We start from the raw sequence: 19,376 nt of genomic DNA, 5'->3' as shown, positions 1-19,376 counted from the left end.
AGCTGGTCTTAATATCCTTCCTGCCACCCCCGCCCCCTTGCCATTTGCCACTCCATACAGTGATGCTCTTGACTTTTGAGTGCCTAGGTAAATGTTCATTTATTTTGGTCCCACCTGTGCAACAGTGCTGTGGGAAGATTTCCAGTACCACAGAGACCTGCGATCTTATCCAGCCTGGGCCTCTGGTTGGCCATATGACCTCACTCACATAAGCCTCAGTCTGCTTACCTGAAAATGGGGGTACTAATGCAATCTGTCTGTAAGAGATATCATGAGGAGATAAAAGAGGAAGGCTCTAAGTGAGAGGAGGAGCCCCAGAAAGGAGCAGAGTCTGTGGAGGCAGACCTGGGGTCCAGTTGCCGCTCCACTATCTCTTGGCTATGGAATTGGACACGTGGTGATGGTGATAATAGTCTTAGGACGGAATTATGAATTTCCGCCCACCTTCTCTGTCTGCTTCCTCCCATCATGGCACTTCTTTGTCTAAATATGGCTTCCCTTTGAACACATCCACAAATCGGCCTTTGCCTGACCTCTGGAAACATCCAAGCACCAAGGCTTAGCCACCAGGGCTGCACGCCTGTCCCTGCCTGTCTGAGAAAGCAGGCGGGGCCTCCCTCTGCTGTCTCAGATGGGCCAGGCCCCAGCCCAGCGCTACCATTGACTCGTACTTGAATCCAACTCATCTTGATTTTATGAGAACCATCCCTGAAAATCCTCATGTTCAAAAGACGACACCAGGGAACCGTGGATCAGGCCCGTCATTTGAATAATCAGCCATTTAGTGACATGTCTAGCCTGGTTTAATGACTGAATCAGTGAAAGTATGACCCCGAGTGCCGGTTAACTTTTAAAATAGCTGTGCCCACTGCATGACACAGCCAACAGGAAGCCATTAAGGCCCTAGCAATTACCACTTCCATCCATCGGCAAAGTCCCTATTTTATTTTAATCTGCGTAAGTGCATTTTCTGCACGAGGTTAAAATATAAATCCCTTCTCCTGAACAAGACTGGTTTTCTGGCTGACTTGAGAGCACAATTTACAACTGATTTAATTTGTTCTTCACAAACATTCCTAATGACATTACCCCGGTGCATATACAGACTGCCTCCTCTTATTCCATTAACTCCCAAATCGGGTTTAAAGACCATATTGATGCTAGATGTTATTATGGGTGATTATCAAAACAACAGACAATGCGGCAAAGTGTTTACTAACTGGTTTATATATAATTTCTGTAATAACGACAACAGATGGTAATGCTACAAACACTAAATCACGCTTTTCGCCGCTGAAACAAATTGGCAGCCTGCAGTACAGAAATGGTGTACGTAGCTATATACAGATGCTTCAGTCATCAGCTATAGTGTTCATCTTATTAGGAAATGGGTCTGTTACCGCTATTACAGGTAATCTTTCCATTTACAATTACAAATGTATATTTTCAATGAAAATGGTTTTCCGCAGCTAAGCTGCCTGTAGGATATTTCCCCCTCTAATTACTGCCCCAGTGAATGTGCGCCCAGGCCATGCCATGCACAGGGCTGTGTTTGTCCTAGTTAATGATGGCAGCTGCATTTTAGTTGCTCTGAGATGGGTCCTCTCCAAGACCCTCCACCTCTCGCCAGCAAGGCCACAGTACAGCCCCAGGCAGTGGGTTCCTCAGGACTTTAGAAGCGCAGTATGAACAGGACAAGAAGCAGCTGAATGTGCAAGGGCTCTTCCTTGAGCCTATGTCCAGTGATTCTCCAGTCCCCTGCTCCTGTCATTGATAAGCTCCACCTGGCCTTTTGAAAATGCGAAGGCAGCATCCAAAGGGCCTTTGGAGGAAGGGGCTTGCCCATGTCACGCAGTGGTGGGGCCAGGACACTGACGCTGGCCCCCAGTGGGGAACTCAAACTTTCTTCTGTCCCACTGGGAACTCTTTCCCATCCCAGGCACTATGGGTGCTACCCCAGGGGACCCAAGGCTGAGATGGCGGTAGCCTGGGTCTCAATGGCTGCATCATGAGTGCCACATGTGGACTCTGTCATTAAATTTAGCAGACACTCCAGAAAGTGGACACCATTGTTAACCCACCTTGTGGAGGAGGAACCCGTGAGTCAGCACAGTGGACCCACTTGCCTGTGATCCTGTGACTTGGAGGCAGTAGGACAGGGATGTGAACTCAAGCTGTTGACTGAATCCAAAGCCTGTGGGCTGAGCCACTGAACTCTATGCCTTCCCAGAGGGCGTCGGGGTCTGTGCCCTCCTAGGAAAAACTACAGAGTTGAACCTTGGGCGAAAGGACAAAAAGCGTTGTGTTCCTGTGCCTCAAGCTCCCACCCTTCAGTTCCTCCACTTTCAGTTTTTCCTACCAGGGTGCTGGCTGATTCCTAGGCCTGGATGCTGAAGCCCCATGCTGGCTGGGAGGAGAAAGGCGGTGCAGAGGCTATAGGAGAGAGACAGAGATACAGAGCATTCCGCCGGGCTGCTCACCTGCTGTGGGAGCTTGGCTAGTTCTTCCCCTCATGCTTTGGTAGTGTCATCTGCAGAGAGCGAATCATCGCGGTGCCTGCTGCCTACTACAGCTCAGAAAGACTGTGTAGAGTCGATGGTTCATGCACATTAGGGAGTTAGAGCAATGCCCTGCCCAGATTGGGGCTCCACAGGGATGAGCTCCATTCACTGCAGCCACACTTTTGCGATGACTCTTGGTTCTGGAAGGCCCCTCGTGGGGTTGGGGTGCTTGCATTTTTTAGGATGGCCCCCATTTCTGCGTGCTCCCTACCCTGGGATTCTGTGCTGGTCTTCTATGCCTTTGGAGTGAATTTTGTTTCCTTCCTTCTTTGAGGCCCTCCTGGGTCTGACCCTGGCTACCGAGATCACAGGGCTAATACATGCCTCAGGTCACAGCGACAGAGGATGGCTGGGGGTGGGAGTGGTGAGGACACATTATTCAGACAAAGAAACTGAGGCCCAGGGCAGAGGTGGTTTGTGCAAGGTCCTGCAAAGCTGAGACTAGGCCTTCTTCCCATCTTGAAGAGTCCAGAAGACAAAAGGGGACAGGGGGTGGGGTGTGCCTCAGGGCTTGCAGTCACTGGGAACGCGGTGCTCTCTGTCTCCTCCGGCTGCACACCTCTCAGGTGGGCTTCTCACCTCCAGGAGGCTGTGGGGTCCTCTCGGGAGGCTGGGTATTTCTGGTATTTCTCTTCAGCCTGCATGAGCTGGGTCCCCATGGTCCTCACCACGCTGCCAGCTTCCAAGCCAATGGTGGCTCCACTAGGCCTGGGGAACAGCCTTCTGATCATTTTGTGGGAGTGGCATGCTACCCTTGGGCTCCTCCCATGATGGATTTTGGAGGCAGCAATATGCCTACCGCTTGGCCAGGAACAAGTGCTCAAAATCATCCCCGCACGTTTCTGATGCTGAGAGCAGAGGAGGCAGAGGGCACTTCCCACACACTTCAGGAACCAGGCCCAAACCTGGCCCAGGTGCCTGGAAGGCCTCCCTTCCAGTCAGTCCCTGACCACCCATTTATCTGAGTGGTTTCACTTGGGTGAAACACACCTTCGGCCCCCTCACCGGGAAACATTGGTTTGCAAAGGAGTGAAGGCACATCCTGCACGCAGAACTCGCCCACTGTCGGATCCCCGCTGTGTTCCGCCTCCCGCTGTCTCCTGCTGCAGGGCAAGGAGGTTCGAGGACTGACCCAGGACAGGGCCCGCCACGCTCCAGTGAGAAGCCAATCACGCACTTCCCGATGGCCACTTTGCGAGGAGACAATGAATCGTTTCCTCTCTGTAATTTTCTGCACGGAGGTCTCCCTGTTGTCCCCTGGCCACATCCCCCTGACCTCGGAGGCCACCTAGTACCCTCGCCGCGCTGCGCCTGCTCCTTACTCGCACAATGAACTGCTGTTCTGGGGGCTTTTCCTAGAGGAACAGGGCTGTCCTTAGCAGTCTGAGAGGAAGCACCTGGTCTGGGTAAATTTTCAGGAGGACCTGCCTGGGCCTGGGGCCACACTGGCCAGGCTGCCTGCCTGGGCCTCCCTCTGGCCAGGCATTTGCTAGGCAGAGAGCCAGCTCCAGAGTGGGATGCTCAGACCTCCTGCATTTTTCTACACTGGGGTTGGTCTTTCACCTTGGGAGGGCCTCGTAGCCTGGGGGAAGAAGCCCCTTGGAACAAAACTGAAGTTTAAATCCCAGTATGTGGCTTATCTGACCGAGGGCAAATAACCTCAGTCTTTTATTCTTTAAACTGGGGACACTAGAACCTCCACACGAGGACATAGCACGAAATAGGCTCTCATAAAATGAAAGTTCTTCTTATTAGCCGTCCTTGTGACCTCCATGCAATTCATGGGAATGATTAGGCGTTTGACATTTCTTTCCAGAATCCCAGTCAGTGAGAAGGTCGGCTCTGCCTCCAGTATCTGCTTCTCCTTCCTCAGTAGACGTGAACTTGAAAACCTTTCCTTGGCCGTATCCTAAGCAAATTCCTAATCATGGATGGATTTTAACCCGTTAACCATTCCAAAAGGAGGAGTGTATTCATTATGAAATGTTATCTGGTAAGAAAAGAAATGTTTGAGTTTTAGTGAGTAAAAATTCAATCCCTTATGTCAACATATATACATTTTTTGAAATGGAGTCTCACTCTGTCACCCAGGCTGGAGTGCAGTGGTGCGATCTTGGCTCACTGCAACCTCCACCTCCCAGGTTCAAGTGATACTCCCACCTCAGCCTCCTGAGTAGCTGGGATTGTAGGCATGCATCACCATGCCAGACTATCTTTTTTTTTTTTTTTTTTTTTTTTGTATTTTTAGTAGAGATGGGGCTTACCATGTTGGTCAGGCTAGACTCTAACTCCTGACCTCAAGTGATCTGCCTGCCTCGGCCTCCCAAAGTGCTGGGATTACAGGTGTGAGCCACCATGTCCGGCCACCTCAATATTTTCTTTCAACAGAAAGGGTTTTCCTGAGATGTCATCAGATAAAATATTATGGATAGTAGACAGTAGACTGGAATTGGCCAAGAAACAAACCTGGGAAAAAGTCCTTGCTCTATCCTTTCTTAGTCTGGGGACCTTGGGCCTCAGTTTTCCCATCTGTAAAATGAGGGTGGGATTCGGTCTGGTTGGTGCCTAAAGACCCTCTGATATTTTCTGAGTCTGTGATTGTTCGGAAGCCTGATAAAGCAGAAAGAATTCCGGCTGGCGGAAACTGCCCTTGGGGCCTCCCATCTGAGCAGGATCCTAGGGGCTTTTGTGCGCTGCCAAAGCTGGCTCTCAGAACAGCCTCGATGTTCAGACAGCGCAAGGTGATTGCAGTTCTCCTCACATCGCACCAAGCAGGCGTAATTAACAGACATGTTGCAAAGTGTATCTAGCATATCTAGCAGATTTTTAAAAATGACTTCCAAAGATTATAAAAGGCTTTAATTAGAATTTCACAAAGGTGGAGCCTGAGGATTTGCTGACTGCCTTGCCATATATTTTTTTCCAGGGTTCAGCGCAGCTTCAGAGATAGGAAAGAGTGAACAGTGTTTTAAGGCCACAGTACAATGTGACAACAGTGATAGATATGCTAATTTCTTCATTCACTCCACTTCACTTCTTTTATTCTTTCCAATTAAAGCAAATGCTACTGAAACTGTAATTAAACCAGGGCTGGGCCCTGATTGCCTGCTGTTTTAATGAAACCCTATTGATTTTCCTTTTCTTTCTAATGGCCACACATGGTGCTCAATGGCCAAACACATGCCCCGCTACAATGTCCTGGTAAAACTTAATTTTGGGCTGGTAAAATGGAGGCCCGACGGAGAGGGGTCTTGAATGGATTACTTACCCATGGTGTCGGTGAGTAAGGCCCCTCCTTCCTCATGTGAGGCCACGGAGAGGCGAGATACACACCCATGCTGTCTGACCATCCAAAAGAAATGAAATGCATCTGGGGAAGAAATCAAACTCCTTTTTATCCTAGTGCTGATTCTATAAGAAGCAGCGTGTTAGTTAAACTCTGGTGGCTTAACTAAGCTGGATGTTAAAATCTGGGCAATTTGGAGCCCTGGAAATATATATTCTTGACAGATGTTCACAAGCCAGAGAACAGTTTTGGAGACGAAGTATTGGAAGAACATTTTACTTCTCTTTGGCAATTAACTTGAAAAAGAAGTTTTTTATCAATGGGCCATCCCTCTGAGATTACTCTTGCACTGCTACTCCCACCCCCTGCTTGAGGACGTGGATGTTATGCAAGTGCATTGAGTGGGGAGGGGTGCTGGGAATGAGCACAGCAAATATTTAATGGTGCAAATTAATATTCTGGCCAGAAAGCATGGTTTCAGATATTGCTGGCTTCCTATATCTAGAAACAGCTGTCACCACGTGGGACTTGGTAAGGAAGCTCAGGCTTGTGTTTCCTAAATGGCTCTAACCTGTTTGAGTAGAGTCATTGCTCAGGGCTACAGGATGGACTAGAGCCAGCTGGAAGCAGGTCTCACCTTGTGTGTATGAGCTGGTTCTGATCAAAGCCTTTATAGGTGTCTTTTTGGGTTACGGGGAGTATGGGAAGAGGAGGTGGGTCATGTCCCACAAAGGACATCATCCTTTTCTCATTCCTCTAGTTCCATGCCCCCTCTCTGCTTCTCCCTACCAAGTAAATGTTCATTAGTGTGCACACTTCTTTGAGCAGACATATTGCTACCTTATAAAAAAGATGCCAGAGCAGGAGACACATGCCCTCCCCATCCCGGCCAAAGCATGAGACAGCAGCACTGTATTCCTCCTCCCTCTCCAATGTGTCAATGTCCTACTGTGTGCCAGGCACTTCACATGGGCCTTCTCTTCATTACCCCATGATACTGCCATTGAATAGAAAGGGAAACAGACCCAGTTATTAAAAGTATAATTGCTCTCCAGGCAGGACAAACAAGAATGAGCACTGTCAGTGTGATGTGGGTTCAGTCCTGCTTTTGTCACCACTCGTGGGTCATCTGGACTTGGCTCCACCCATTCTCCTTGCAGGTTCACCATCCTCTCTTCTCCCTAAGTGAGGTATAAGCTCCCTGAACCTGAATCTGACTCCCAGGTAAGGAGAGGGCAGGGCTTGTCCACTGGGTTCTACTGGCATTTGGGGCTAGATAGTTCTTCGTGGTGGTTGCTTGGGGGTCTTACACTTTATAGGGTGGTTAGGAGCATCTCTGGCCTCTACCAACTAGATGCCAGTAGCATGCCCCTAGCTGCAGTTTTGACAACCAAAAATGTCCCCAGACATTGCCAAATGTCCTCTGGGGAGCAAAGTTCCTCCTGTTGAAAATTATTGGTCTAGGCATCTATATTTTGTTTGCTTGGGGCTAAAAACATGGTACCTTTTTAAAACATGAACACCAAATGCTTTGTTTTACTCTAATAGCCCAGATAATTTTGTAGCAACATTCTTGTTGTAAATAAAAAATAAAAAGGAAAACTCAAAATTCAGACTTGAAGACTAGAAAAAAGACCACATGTATGTGTGTGCATGTGTATGTTTTGACAAAACCTAGAACTTCTCCAATGGAAATCTCAGGAAAGGGCATGGACTGGGAGTCGGAAGACCTGGATTCAGTCCTAGGCTGCTGCTCCTTGCTGGCCAGTATCTTGGTGAGTCAAGTCCCTTGAGTCGTGAGATTTTTGTCATTTATGTGAGGAAGATGTTACAGTGATTCATCTCTGAGGGTCCTGGGAGGACTGACATTCTTAATAATTGAACAGAAGCATAATGAGTGGTACAAATGTGGAATCAGGGAATTTCCAGTGATGGGCAAATTCACAACATATGAGAAAGGTAGGGAGGGAAAGACAGAGAGTGGGAGCAGGGAGGCGGAGCAAGAGTGCAAACAAGGTGCAAGAATGGATGCCCCAAATTCACTGCAGATTGTGAACGGCCACTCCAGGACCTGGTCTCAAGTCAGCTAACGGTTTCCACGCAGTCCCCTGGAGGCCCATCTCCATATAAGGAAAACCAGTGGGAAGATGAGATTTGTTTGACCTCCACATCAGGAAGGCATGACTGACTTGTCTTCGTTGCGGTGTGATCCAGGCCTGCTTGTATCTCTGCTGGCTCGGGGTCAGAGAGAAGGCTGGGTTCTGGGATGATGCAGGATTTTGGAAGCAAAGACAGAGAGGGCACCTGGAGAATGGTCGCCAGAGTGAAATTCCCCAGACAATAGAGATAATTTGGAACTGTTTAAAGAACAAGGGTAAGTTCTCCGAATGCTGCTCTTCTCAGGCTGATCCCCAAAAGCAGAGAACTGAAGGCTCTTTCCCCAACCGAGTACCGGTGACATAGAGGGAGGATGGCCGCTCCTTCATAGCGCCTCTTTGGGAAAGAGCTGGTGTCCTCTTGAGCAACAAAAAAAACCCCCTCTCTCCCACTTGCTTTGTCTTCATTTCATCTTTCAGGACCCAAGTCTGTAGGACAAGCCATTTTTTGAGAACCCCACAGAACCAATGACCTTCTTTTTACAGATAAAGAGGAAAGCCAGATTTTTTAATTGGTTTTTAAAAAATTGCATATACTTTTGACAGAGATGAAAGACCCTTTTCCTGGATGTTAGCTCTGACATCTTCCTTGTTAGGATGGGAGAGAAAAAAAAAAAAAATGGACCCTAGGCATGGGGCTTGCAGGGACCCTGGAAAAGGGGACACCATCATGCCACCATCGAGTTCTGTCAACCGTCAAGTTAATTAGAATGAAATTAAAAACACATTTGCCAAGATGTTCCGCAGCCAAACCAGTTAAATAGAGATTTTAACAAAATTGAAAGCATATTATACTGAGATTTGTGGATTCTGGCCCGGTGAGTGAGTGCTGAAAGTGTGATAAAATAACAAAATTGCTGCCTAATAATCTATAGAATAATATTGTCAACTAATGGATTATAATAAAATAAAAGCTGTTATTAGGGTAAAACATTATAAAAAAATCCAACTTTTATTTGCAGCACCTCCCCCTTAATGGTTTTGAGCATTTTGAAAGGTAATTTAAACAAGTACATTGTGTCCTTATTGAAGCGGCTTCATCTTGCTAGCTGCTGAAAATGGCTTTAACCATCCCTCTGAACAAAAGCACCCCTAATAAGACAACAAAAAGCCCAAAGCAATGGCCCAGCGGCATCGCGCTCTGGCGCAGAGCGAGCCTGCTAAGGCGGCAGCTTTCTCCTTGCATGTAATTAGATGAATTAAAAGGACAAAGTGGTTAATGTAACTGTTGTCCGGGGGGCCCCCAGCCCTTTTCATCCCATCCATTTCAGACAAGAGCCTGTGGCTTTTGCTTCAGCAATGCGGAGAAGAATGTTGGCGGGGAGGGAAATTAACAAGCTTAATCTATGAGGAATCTGCTCCGTGTCATGGATGAAATGTATCTCGAGCAACGAAAGGCTAGTCATTCCTGCTTCCCTTTTATATGCCTAATAAAACTTACAATAAATTAACTGCATTTTAGTTTGCAGCCAGGCTCTGTTAATCAGGGATGAGGCTTCGGGTAGTCAAGTTACAAGAAGGCTTCAGCGGGTGCATGTCAGCTATGCAGTCAGGCGGGTTGGCCCCACTCTAATTAGCCTGGCTTCCCACGTTGACATTTCAGGTACCGGTTCACTGTTGGGTTTCACGTCTTTTGTAACAGGGAGTGAGAAGGGAGGTGTATGTTATCCATCCATTTCACCTGACTGAGGGGCACTGGGATCTAATTGATATCAGGGTGTTTCCTTGATAACTGTGCATTGTTTATTTTCTGTAAGCGCCTCCTACTCTTCAGACTGTCCTATTAGGAATGCTGCCACCATGGCGACATTGATTTTTCATGCGGGCCTTTAGTATCATTCTCCGTAGAACTTCGGGATGATGCTTCCATGGGGTTCCTTACCCAAGAAACTCCAAAAAAGGCGGTGACATCAATAAAAGGGAGCCAACTCCTTCCCCGTCTGCCATTTTGTACTCTTGGCCTAATGTTGACTCAAAACAGCAACTTGGAGCCTTCCTTGACCTGTTGGTAAAATATGACTTTGTTTTATTATAAAAAAATAGAAAGTAGAAAATTAAATTCATTAGCTCCAATTACTAAATGATTCATCTGGCTGGCTAATGAAGCTGAGCATTATGCTAACAAGATAAAGGCAAGAATAACATGTGGGGATGTGCGGCTGCAGGCACGCTGGGCCTGTTCTATTGGAAACGCACCGCCGAGGAGCTCTGTGCCTTGGGATGCATGGCACGGCACGGGAGGTTGGGGTGGAGAAACAGGAGGCTCTGGGGCTCGGTTTGCTTCCCTGGGGGGCTTGAGGAGGCTGAGTCAGGGACTGGCAACACTTTGGGGTGTTGGGTGAGCTCTGGGCCTTTCTTTTTCTTTCTGGGTATGGGGACGGCTAGTGGAGACTTCAGTGGGAGACCTGCATCGACAAGCAGAAACAATAGCAGCAGAAATAATCCCCCGGGCCATTCAGGAAGAAGGTTGGGCTTGAGACTCAAGGCGCCTTTAGCCTCTGGGGCTTCAAGGAACCTTTGGGCTGGAGATATGGAATTGACAGAAGTGGAGGCTGTGGACAGGGTCCATGTTCCCTGTGGTCTCAGCCACTTGCTAAGTCATTGTTAGAGCCGGACTATGGTGGTACCAAGAGCTGGCTTCCTGTGGGAAGAATGGGTCCCTGGAGTCACACTTTTGGGCGCAGGCAGGCCCTGCTGAGTACTGCTCGCGTGAAAGCATTTCCAGACTCTCCTACTCACTTCTGCTGACCTTGGGTCATTGCTGAAGCTGGCAGCTACTGTCAATCTGATCTCTTACCATGCTTTATACTATCTCCAGTCCGCTTCTTTCAACTCTGGCTCCTGCTCTCTGATTCTCCTGGGCACTCATCCCTAACTGGCTGCCAGAGCACACAAGCCTCCAGCTGCTGTCTGAATGGCCATAGGATGACTCCATCATTATTCCCGCCACTTGGACTGAGTTAGTCTGATCTTCATTCTGTTAAAAGCTTCCATCAAACAGCAAGAATAACTCCGTTTTAAAAGCACCCTAGGCTGGGCGTGGTGGCTCACACCTGTAATCCCAGCACTTTGGGAGGCTGAGACAGGTGGATCACTTGAAGTCAGGAGTTCAAGACCACCTGGGCAACATGGTAAAACCCCGTCTCTACTAAAAATACAAAAATTAGCTGGGTGTGGTGGCACGCTTCTGTAGTCCCAGCTACTCGGGAGGCTGAGGCAGGAGAATAGCTTGAAATTTCCCAGAAGGCGGAGGTTGCAGTGAGCTGAGATCATGCCTGGGCAGCAGAGCAAGACTCTGTCTCAAAAAAACAAAAACGAAAACAAAAACAAAAAAGCAGCCTATTTGTGTGTTGCACGGTGAAAGGAACTTAGGACCTTGAGTTTGAACCCCGGCCTCCTACTACTTCTGGCAAGTAACTTCCCCTTTTCGGGGCTGGTGATAACATAGCTTGCTGATATTGGGTGGTTGTGAATGAGGCTCACAGGAAATGGTATCTGCCCCAAGTGTTAGGTTATGCATCCGTGTTTGCATGGGAGTTCTCTTTCCCATTCTCTAGAACTGTAGAAAAATTGAGCATCTCTTATATCTATCAAGTCTGATCTTCCTAGGAGTTGAGCCCCAGAACTGGCTCAGTGGGTTTTCCCTGCAGAGTGCTCCTTAGTGGCTTCCTGCACAGTGGACCCAGCCCCCGGTGCAGCCAGCCTGTCACTAGGACAGACGGGCAAAGCCAAGTGACCCCCACCTAGACTCACAGAGATATGTCCCTACCTCCTCCCCTCTCTGAAGATTCGTGCCTGTTTTACTGTTGTTGCCATCAGAGTTGTTCTACTCTTAGTCATAATTGTCTTAGCCACAGTAGGTTGAGCTCTTGCTATATGCCACGGCTTTCCAGCTGGCATCCCCCTTTAGGCATTCCTTTATCATCCAACTCCTGCTTTGGGAAAATTTGTTTCTGTCTGTCTCCAAGATACAAAATCAAAAAGGTGTTTTAATCCTGAGGAAGAGTGTGAGTCTGGGAAAATTTTGGATCACTGAGATGCAACCACACCTTCCACAGCCATCAATCACTCTTGCTTACAACTCACATGCCAAGAATTGCAAGATGAAGATGGTGATCGGGAGGCATGACTTGGTAATACTGCTGAGGCTGGGAGTCTCTGGGAAATTCCGAGTGTGGGCAACGGTTGTGGCAATCTGTTTCCCACAGGCATGAAAGGTTTTTGTTTTGTTTTTGTTTTTTTGTTTTTTAACTAAAAGATTGGAATTTGCAGAATTATGTTAAACCAATTAACAAGGGGAATGGGTTTAGGACCACATGTAAAATGATCCTTTCCCCAGTATAGCTTAATAGAAACATGTCATTTGTAGGTGGAAAAAACCTTCATATTCATATTCCCAGGAAGTCAATGGAAAATGAAAGTTGATGGAAATAAAGTTAATATCTATGCGAAGCTTAAAATTAAAAAGTGAATATTAAAAAGAGACATGAATAATATGCTTCTTTGGGGTTTTTCTATGGTTGCTGTGTTTTTCTTTTAGTAACCACTTGGTTAGTGTAAAGCAGAGAGGAGAATTAGGAGAGGCGGATGGCAGAGAGGCTTGCCATGGAAGATTCGTGGATGACAGGAGAGGCCGTGTTCCAGAATGCAAGGTGAACAGGCTTTGCACACACAGTGTGGGATGCCTCTTGGGTACCGCTTGGCAGGGCTGTTAGGGGGGCTGGTCCCAGGCTCCAAGTTCTAAGCAAAGCTTGAGCATTCAGGCCAGGTCTGCAGCGCAGGAAGTCTACACACGAACACAAGAATCAAGAAAATCTTCAAGGACAGAGTGGGCAGTGGGTCGGGGGCAGGTCGCCAGGCAAGGGCAAGGCTGACTCGCAGGTGAGCACTAGAGAGGGAGGCATCTAGCCTCCTTGACCTTCTTGACGTATGTCTGTGACCCTCGTTCCAGGAAGAGGAGCCTAAGGACCATAGCAAGGCCCTGATTCTGGGAGACGAGAGAACACGCTGACTTAGAATTCCTGCCTCTACGTTCTGGTCAGAAAGTAGATGGACAACCCTTTCATCTCAGACTGGATTTTGGTGAGAGATGGGCAAACCCCAGGCTCTAGGCTGGAGCAGCAGCTCTTGTATCCACACAAGATCAGGACTGGTGGAGGGAACCATCTTCAAACGTAAATTTGGTGAGTTTAATGATCAGAGATTTGAAAAACACAGACGTTAACATTTCTGATCAATGACGCTGCTGATCTGATGCATCATAGCAGAAACCAGTCGTCAAGGTACAAATTGTTCCAGTCCACTGAGAAATGGCTTGTTTGTGGGCTCCCAGTTCGAATGCTCACAAACCTGGGAGGCTGGTTGATCAGGGGTTGGGAGGGAGGGTCTAGCCAGTAGCTCAGCAGCTCCCCTAAGGTTGTTGTGCAGGTCCCTAGCTGACTTAGTTTGGGCTGGTGTCTTTTATGTGTAGTTTGGGATGGTTTGAACACATTGGCTGTTTCTTTTTTTCCTCTGTTTAAGCATCTTTTGGCAATGCACTCCTTGGGTTTGGAAGCTTCCCTCCGAGATGCTGAGCCTGACATTTGGGGAAAGCCAGGGAAACAGATGCTGGGTCAGTGCTCCTCCCACTTCTCCCCTCCTAAGAGCTCCACTGAGTCACCAGCCAGCAAACACCCCATGCCCGCTGGAAGAGATGGACTGTGGGCACACGAGCCTCTGCATGGGCACCGTATCGTTTTGGCCTCACCCAATCACCTGGCTGTAAGTATGTCATTTGTGTCTCAGAGGGATCTTGGGTACCAGGTGGTCATGACTCTGTTCTTTCATTGTCCCTGGGTGAGTAGGGTGAGGAAATGGCCCTTGCTGTCCCCAATGCCTGCAGCGCTTGGTCCCTTACTTTTCTCCAGTCTTTGCTCAGTTGTCAGCTCATCTGAGAGGCCTTCCTGACCACTTTCTCAAAATAGCAACCCTCCCTGCCCCCCATGTCTTCTTTCTTTTTCTCCGTGAAGTTATCACCATCTGGTGCACTGTACATTCTACCTTCTGTCTCTTGTCTCTAGAATGCAGTCTCCATGAGGGCAGGGCTCTTGGCCTGGCTCATTCACAGCTGTTTTCCTAACACCTAGAACACAATCTGGCACACAGCACATCATTAATGAGGATCCAGACAATGAACTCATAAATAACCTTAAGGAAAATTTGTTCGTAAGAGGCCTGGGTGGTGCTGTGCTAAGGCCCCAACCCATCCTTCAACAGAAAGTGCCCTCGGCCGTTTTCAGCATTCATATTTGCTGCGGAGACTCTGGCGCCTGGCATGTCCCTCCTCTCCTCTCACATCCCCCTCCTGTGGATCGCCATGGGCTACTTTGCGAATGGGCAAGAAAGTCATAAAGCACTCATTAAAGCAAGAGAGGGAATTGGTCAGCCCACCCAATCCAGACTGGCTCAGCTGACTCCCAATTTATCTATTTCATTCATGAAGCAAGTATTGAGTGGGGTGCTGTGCTGGACACGGGGGTGTAACAGTGAGCGGAGATCCAATGGCTCACCCTTCCACAGCGGAGCTAGATGCTGATAAAAATAACCGTGGAATTAGAAACATTTTTGCATCTTATCAGAAGGACAAGCGGGACAATCAAGGGGCAGGGTGATAATGGATCACAGAGGCCTGGCTTGGCGGGTAGTGGAGGTGTCCAGGCGGGTTTCCCCGAGGAAGTGACGTGTGAGTTGGGATCTGAAGGTGGTCTGGGGAAGGGGGTCTAGGGAGAGAACATTCCATGCAGAGAGAACAAAATGTGGGAAGACCCTGAGGTAGGAAGGATTGTGGTGCAATTGAGGAATTAGGCAAAGGATGGCAATTTCTTCTTCCCTTCAGCCCCATCCTTGTAAGAAACATCTGCCTCTTTTTTTCTGGGCTCAAGGGTTTGGGGATGAACTTGCCTGTTCCCAGACTCTCTGAACCTGGCCATCTGTGCTTTGGGAAGGTTCTTTGCACCTTTTGGATATCCGTGCCTTTCCCAGGCTCCTTGAGCCTAGGAAAAGTCCCAGCCGGGGAAGAAATAAGGCCAATCTCTCCCTGCAGCCTGGATATCCTTCTGCCTCTGCTCCACAGCGGCTTACATCGTAGAGCCTCTGGGAGAGCCCCCGTGGCCTCTCAGCTCCATTTCTGGACGAAATTTTCAATGAAAGGGTAATTGAGCCAGAGGTGTGAAAACAAACCGCCACCCGGTTGATGATTGACGCAGCGATATGCCCTTTGCTGGTTGAGGGCTGGAGTATGGGATTAACATTCTAGAGCTTCTAACAGAGCAAGCCTTTTAAAAACATATAAGATACATATGCTAATTATTTAATTATATAGTTAGGCCTGAGTAAACATTTCTGTCTGGGGAGTTACAGTGCATAATGCTTTAATGAATGGCTTTAGAGATCCATTTTCTTTTTTTTTTTCTTTTTTTTTTTTTTTTTTGAGACGGAGTCTCACTGTGTCTCCCAGGCTGGAGTGCAGTGGCGCGATCTCGGCTCACTGCAAGCTCCGCCCCCCGGGTTCACGCCATTCTCCCGCCTCAGCCTCCCAAGTAGCTGGGACTACAGGCGCCCGCTACCGCGCCCGGCTAGTTTTTTTTTTTTGTATTTTTAGTAGAGACAGGGTTTCACCATGTTAGCCAGGATAGTCTCGATCTCCTGACCTTGTGATCCACCCGCCTCGGCCTCCCAAAGTGCTGGGATTACAGGCTTGAGCCACCGCGCCCGGCCGAGATCCATTTTCTAAAATGAGATTCTCTGTGTGACTGTTAGGAGCAATGGTGCCATTTTGGTGGATGGGCAGTGTGGCTTTCCCAGTGACCAGACATTGATCTCCATGGCGATTTGAAAACAATTATCCTTGACCACACAGAAGGGAGGCGATAGTGTTCCATGCACTCCCTGCTGCCAGGGTGGAGATCCTCTCCATGTCATGGTGGCATCTTCCTAGCAAGAGTAGAAAGAAATGCCATCCTGCCTGGGTCTCACCTGTAGGCAGGTAGGGTCTATTTTCACAGTCATGGACACCTCCACCTCCAGCAGAGATTCAGCCCCATTGCAGGGTAAGTAAGGCCTGTGTGTACATTACATGTGTAGGGGATGAAGCCTACATAACCCTCACAAAGGTATTTTCTGAGCACCTACTGAATGCCAGGCCTTCTGCGAGAGTTCCTGGCCTTCAAGGAGCTCCCAGGTGGTAGGGGAAAGAGCAAGCAAGCAAGAAATGAGCTCTGAGAGTGACAAGGGCTGGTGCAGGGTCTGGATACATGGCTGCCTTTCTGTCCTGAGCACCACTCAGGCCTCAGAATGTGGCTCCTGGACCGGAGTTCTCAGATATTTGGAAAACCGAAGAGGTTAAATGGGGTAGAGGGGAGGGATAAGGAAGAGGACAGGAGTAATTTTAGTATTTCTAAATCCCTAGTGCCAGTTTACATTTCCTGGTGCTAACGGATTACTCACAAATCAAAAATGTTACTTATGAAAAAAGTCAGGGGCTGAAATGGTATTGGTTTGGTGTGATGAGATAGATCATCCAGATCAAGAGTACAGAAGGTCTAGTTACGCACAGTTTTTGAAAGTGTAGCTACTGTAGCCTACATCATCGATTTGAAGTATAGATCATTAACTTTTCAAATTCAAATGGGCATGAGCACAGACTGGCCACATCAACTGCAAGTCTAGTGTCTCTCTTGGGATTCTTTCTTTTTCCTTGGATTGGCTAAGTGTTCAAAGAGGCCAGGCCTGCTGGGAAGGTTGTACAGACAGAGGACTGGGGAAGCTGGCCAGTCCTTCAGGGATTGGTAGAAGGGGTTAGTATGAGGCTGTGGGTGCTTCCATCTTTGCTACAGGCATCACTGTCGTGGACTGGGCTTGTGCTGTCTGGTGCCCTTGTCTGTGGCCAGGATGAGGCCGATGATGGCCTGGACTACTGCATAGGAAGCAGCAACTCAGCCAGCCCTGAATATTTAGCCTTCCTTGAGCTCAGGATCCCACAGGCTCACCCATGCTGTTTCCTCTGCCAGAAACATAGTCTTTCTCCTCTGACCCCAGCCGCCTGCTCCTGGATAATTCTCATGATCTTCCAAGTGTTGGCCCAAACATCACTCCTCCCCGCCTACCTATGCCCGTGGCTCTGCAGGTGTCATGGCTGTTCTGAGAGCGGTCAATACAGTTACACAAAAAACACACCTTTCCTCAGTGCACCTCCATTCATATCACAGAATGGAACCTGCGTTTTGATTCACCGGGTTCCAAACACTCTTTTTTGTAGAATTTGAGAAGTGACATTTCTGAGCCTATTGAGGCCTTATAGGAACATATGAATATCCAGCCCTAAAATCTAGAAACAAGCTGTCAGTGAAAATGCTTTGTGATGTTCTGTTTCATGTCTGGCCAAGACTGGTGTGGGATGTATGCTCTTGTCCCCAGCAGCTCCCACAGTGCCTGGTCCATGGTGATAATTCCACTATTGGGAGTTTTTCAGTCTCTTTGGGAAGTAAACAACCTACCAAGCTATTGTGTGGAACTGTGTCCACCCAATTAAGCATGTGTGGACTTTAAGCATGAGAAGTTAAGCATGAATAGGTTAGACTCTCCTTATTCACATAAATAGTGGTCCAAACTTCTCCCCCTGAGTATCCTCATCTTCCTGTTACAAGCTTGGTAACTCCCTAGACCATGGCACCAAAGCAACCAGTGGCTGGATTCAAAACCCTAAATCACAACAGACTGGCACTCGAGAGGTGGCCATCATGAGCCTGATTTTTCACTTCTAAACTAGCTGTTTTAGCATGGTGTGGACAAAACCCAAGAAAAGCAATAATTGAGTATTGAACCATTGTCTTTGAATGGCTAATATGACCATAAGTTATCCTGTCCTGTGACAGAAGCACTCATCAGTGGAAATACCTGAAGAAGGAACTGTTCGCTTGGACTAATGGTTGCTGATCTGCGCGGACGATGTAATCTGCACCACAGTCTAACTTTCCCTTTTACATGGTGACGTATTTTATATGGAAACAAACCAACAGATGTCTTTAACACTTCAGTTCCAACATAGACAAATTCAAGACTCTTGCCATCTAGTTTGAATAAAGGCTAACCTAAGCGGAGGCCATGAGACATCATAGGGTCTCATTGCTAAGTGTTTCATGCTTGAGAGAAAGGTGGTCTTGAGGCTCTTGGCTGTGTGTCCCAGCGTCTTTTCCCTTCCCCCTCCTTTTGTGGTAACAATCCCTCCTTCCTGTGGGGACTTCTTCTCTGCTCTGGGCCACCCAGGTGGGGCCGTGAGCTCCAGTGTGCTGCACCTTTCTGGCCACAGGGAGAAGTGTGTGACCCCACATTATTCAGCGGCCACAATGTAGCCTCCAGACATAGTGGTGAATCCCAGGAGTAGACTGTGGCTCTCCTAGATTTGGTGGGTGCCTCAGATGCCTCCTGAGTCTGCCCCAGGGTGAATGTAAGGATGGTAGAAGAAAGAAACTATCTCTCTTTCGCTCCCTCTGGGGGGTGGCTAGGCTGGGGCTGCTGGCAGACATGGTCCCCGCCCCATGGGAAAGGCCCATCTGTCGCTGGAGAGAGCGAAGGACACACAAGGGGAAGCAAAAACAAAGGGAAGTGAGTGGTTGGCTGGTCGAATGGATGGGGATGGGTCCAAGAGAGAGAGGTGGAGACAGAGGTGGAAAGAGCGACAAAGAGAAGTTGAGAGCCTCTCTTCCCCAAGGTTCACTGGCCTGCCCACAAGGGGGCTGCAGATTCCACCTGCAAGGTGCTGATTCTTCAGCTCCTTTTTCATTTTGGGCTCACCCAGTATTCCTCATAGCCTAATAAATTGCCTTTATTTGCAAGATAGTTTGAGGAAGGTTGTGATCACTTGAGAACAAAGGAGTTCTAATACTCAGAAAGAAATCTCTACAAAACAGAAAATGCCTTTTAGCTGAGCAACATTACAAGACATCTTCAGAAGGGGCCCACCGTGGTGCTCCCAACATCTTGAATGCCCGTGCTGGGAAGGACCAAGGTTGCCATCCAGTCAGCCTTCCCCAAATGGGGGCAGTGGGATACAGTAGTTTTGTGTGATTTAAAAGATATTCTTTTGGGAAATGTTTGGTAGTGGAGGCAGTGGGAAAAGATGAGTCAAATAAAGCTGTTTAACAGGTTTCTTTACTGTAGGCCTTCTCAGAGCCTTTATAATGCTAAGGTGCAGTGTGAGTCTTCAAGAAGAGGATAGGAAATGCAGCGTTTCCCCGAACATTTCATCATGAGAGCCTTTACAATTCATTAATATTGCATAATAGTAATGTGGTTCAAGCCACTACATTAGTGGTGGAGACTCAGGGACATTGGGGT

The 19,376-nt window shown here is 48.1% G+C and overlaps 1 long non-coding RNA gene across 1 annotated transcript; it reads left to right on the top strand.

Annotated features, from left to right (window-relative positions):
• Nucleotides 1-15,681: 15,681 nt before the first annotated feature.
• On the top strand, nucleotides 15,682-18,139 carry LOC103887791. The gene is made up of 2 exons (XR_652026.3): nucleotides 15,682-16,090; nucleotides 17,915-18,139. It is a non-coding gene; the product is annotated as an uncharacterized LOC103887791 (long non-coding RNA).
• Nucleotides 18,140-19,376: the final 1,237 nt, after the last annotated feature.

The sequence above is a fragment of the Papio anubis genome, chromosome 11, assembly GCF_008728515.1.
Source record: "Papio anubis isolate 15944 chromosome 11, Panubis1.0, whole genome shotgun sequence".
Lineage (NCBI taxonomy): Eukaryota > Metazoa > Chordata > Mammalia > Primates > Cercopithecidae > Papio > Papio anubis.
The sequence above is the reverse complement of the archived record's forward strand: the minus strand, read 5'-3'. Positions and strand labels throughout refer to the sequence as shown.